Source organism: Gossypium arboreum, chromosome 2 (assembly GCF_025698485.1).
Source record: "Gossypium arboreum isolate Shixiya-1 chromosome 2, ASM2569848v2, whole genome shotgun sequence".
Taxonomy (NCBI): domain Eukaryota; kingdom Viridiplantae; phylum Streptophyta; class Magnoliopsida; order Malvales; family Malvaceae; genus Gossypium; species Gossypium arboreum.
In genome coordinates, this window is record NC_069071.1 from 26,528,523 (window position 1) to 26,532,535 (window position 4,013).

Here is a 4,013-nt window from a genome sequence, read left to right on the forward strand (position 1 = left end):
ATTGGCATGCAAACCTACTTATTTGCATCATTCAATAATTAATCACTTAAAATAAGCCACACATATATTCAAAGCTTCTCACATATGTCCTTTTCATTTAGAAACACATTCAATTTGACAAAAATCAAAGCATTCAAATTTCACACATGCATGATCACATATTTTAGACATAAAATATTATATTCAATTATTTCTGCGACTCGATTTAGCGGTTACGAAACCACTTCCCGACTAGGTTCAGAATAGGGCTGTTATACTATGAAGCATACCTAACCTATATAATTAGCTGAAACTATGATGAAAGCCGAATAAGAAAGATCAGATAGTGTGTGAATTCGTAGATGTTTTTCCTGAAAAGTTTCAAGGATTACCTCCTGATTGCGAGGTTGAGTTTGCAATTGAAGTTTACTTAGGTACAACTCTTGTGTCAATTGCTCCGTACCATATGGCGCCAACGAAGTTAAAAGAGCTAAAAATTCAGTTGCAAGACCACCTAGACCATGGCTTTATATGTCCTAGTAAATCACCTTGGGGAGCTCCAATATTGTTCGTTAAGAAGAAAGATGGGTTGATATAGCTCTGCATAGATTATCAACAATTGAATAAGCTAAAGATTAAGAACCAATATTCGTTGTCGCATATCAGCGATTTGTTTGATCAGTTGAAAGGTACATTAGTCTTTTCTAAGATCAATTTGAGATCGAGATATTATCAACTGAAGTTGAAAGATAGTGATGTACTGAAAAAAACATTCCATACGTAATATGGTCACTACGAATTTCTAGTTATGCCATTTGGGCTGAAAAATGCTAATACGATATTTATGTATCTCATGAACTTCATTTTCCATGTCTCTCTAGATCAGTTCGTGGTTGTGTTTATTGATGATATCCTGATACATTTGAGATCAAAGGTTGAGCACGATAAGCTTTTGAGAACTATATTGCAAGTGTTGTGAGAGAGGGAACTTTTCGGGAAGCTCAGTAAATGTGAATTCTAGTTATCTGAAGTAGTATTTTTGGGGCATGTTGTAACAGCCCATTTTTAGTCAAATCGAAAAGTGGTTTTGGGACCACAATCTGAAGTCAAAATAATTATTTTATTATTATTTTAATTTTTACTGCAAGATAGTATGAATGTGTAAAAATTTCGTTAAGAAATTTAATCATTTAAATGATCAATTTGATAAAAAGGACTAAATTGAGTAAAATGTAAAACTTGTGTTCTATTAGCTAAAGGTATTAAATGGCTATGAAATTAAATAGTGGAGGTCCTTATGTGGTAATTATACAATTGTTAATATGGGTGGACAAAGATGGACATTATTTAGGTGATTTTATTGGTTTATCATTAAGGTTAAATTTGTAATTCGGTTATTAAAGGTTAAATAAATAAAACCATAACATATTGTCATCTTTTAGTTTCTTCTCCAACTGAAAATAATAGGGCAAAACTCCATTGTTGAACATTCAACATTTAACCAAGATTCCATTGTCTATTTAGGTATGGTTTTTGTCCCGTTTTTAATGATTTTTATGTTTTTGAGATTGTTGCAACTTAATCTAGCTAGCACAGGGACTAATTTTCAAAACTGTTAAAGGTTTAGGGTTTTGTCATTGATGAATACATGTGTATTTTGATGTTTGATGATAGAAAATGCATGGTTGTTGTTAGATAAACAACATTTATAAAGTGATTTTTGATAAAATATCCAATTAGGGATTTAATTGAGAAATGTGTAAAATTCATGGTGAAATGTGTGAAATAATGAAAATTTTGGGTTGCTAGGGACTTAATTGAAATTCGGCTAGCATGGGTATAAATTGAATTTCATGAATTTGTATTTTTATGAGATGCAGAATAAATTGTAAAGATGTTAAAATATTAGGGGCAAAAGTGTAAAGTTGCCTTAATGTGTATTTTGGGCTAAATTGAATAGAATGATAATTGAATTAGTTAAATTTGATTACATATAGATCAGGAAAAGCGAAGTTCGGATTTAAATCGGGGGAAAAACAAAGTGTTGGACTAATCGACTTATTTCGTCGTTCTTGCATTCGAGGTAAGTTCGTATGTTAATAAGTATTAAATATAATTGTGTTTTAAAATGCTTTATTATTGAATTAATTGTGAATACGACCTTACAGACATGTTCGACAATAATTCAACTATGAGAAATCCCGGTTGAACCTTAGGAATAGATTAGGATACAAATGACATGTCATTAGGGGTTATGTGATTTGGGTGCTGGTCTATACGTCCCATCGGTGGCTGAGTTATCCGGCATGTGTTGTGGATTCTAGTCAACTTCTGTGAACAGCACCATGTAGCTACATCATGACCGTCAGCTTGTGTGAGCAGACCCGTTGATAGCTCGAGAGTGAGCATTAAATGTGATATGAGATTGAGATAGCTTCGGCTATGTATTTGTCACTTAGGGTGCGAGATTCCCGACTATATGATAGTATTCCAAATCGTTCAATGGGTATGTCAAAGATATGGATGAGTATGAGATTAGTACGAGATTGTACAAGTATGTACATGAACCATATAATCTTTGAATCGAAGAAACTTGTGAATTTCACATCTACTCTTGTAAATGATCATGTGATAGGTTTATGGATTAATATGATTTGTATATCTATGAATTCTGTATTTATAGCAAGTTGAGTTTATTACTATACTAACTTACTAAGATTTATAGCTTCCTCTTTTTACTTTTTCGTGTTTTATAGTAAATATTGAAGCTAGCTAGGATTGGGGGTCATTAGAGATTGCATCACACTATCGAGCTTCTACTTTGGTACTTTTGAACTTGTGTTTTGGTTATATGGCATGTATAGGAATTATGGTCATTTTTGGTTTATGGTTTGGTAATGAATTTATCAATTTGAATTGGCTTGTAAATGTTAAGTGTTTGGTTTTGTGCATAGCCATGAGAGTTGGCTTATTGTGGTATATTTGGTGATGTTTATACATGAGTAAATAACCTTGGTTATGCATTTGGTAATTAATATATAGATGCTTGTGGTTGTGAATTGGCATGATGGATGCCAAATGGTTGAAATTGGAAGTTGATATGCTTATGGTTTTGTGTAAAGATAATGTATGTATGAAGTTAATCATTTAGGTGAATTGTGAATGTGAATTTAGTATGAAATTGTATGAATTATCTTGACACGTGTGTATTATGGTTGATGGTGTGAAATTAGAATGAATTAGGCTTGATTAAAATTTGTTGAATACCTATTTATGCCATGTTATATGCCAATTGGTTTGGCATAGGTGTGTACAAATTTGTGTAAGAAAAATGGCTTGATAAATAGCCTATTTTTGTCCACACGAGCAGAGACACGGGCATGTGTCTCAGCCGTGTCTGACACACAGCAGGTGACATGGTCGTGTGTCCCTTGGTGTTTAATTAGAAATCAAGTCAGTATGCTCCACACGGCCAAGCACACGGGCGTGTGACTTGGCCGTGTGGCATAAGTCAGTATACCCTACAGGTTTGGTTTGGCCTAGCACACGGCCTGGCATATGGGCGTGTGAGGCCATTTCAAAAGGCACACGGGCTGGTCACATGGGCGTGTTGTTGGCCGTGTGACCCAAGTCAGAGTGTTATACGGGGTCGGACACGGGCTGGGACATGACCATGTGATCCCATTTCGAATGTTCACACGGTCAGGTCATACAGGCGTGTGTCCCCTGTATTTTGTAAAAATTTCTAAGATTTCTAAAAATTTTCTGAGTTATCGGATTAGTCCTGAACCATTTCTAAAGCATGATTTGGGTCTCATAGGCTCGTATTAGGGACGTTATGTATGATTGTGAATGTTTTATATTTGAATTGGAAAAATGTATGTGAAATGTATGTTTGATTGTGTTATAAGTTCGGTAATTGCTCCATAACCCTATTTTGGTGATGGATACGGGTGAGGGATGTTACATTTATTGGTATCAAAGCCAAGTTTAATCGATTTCTAGGACTAACGTAGCGTGTGTAAAAGTCTAGC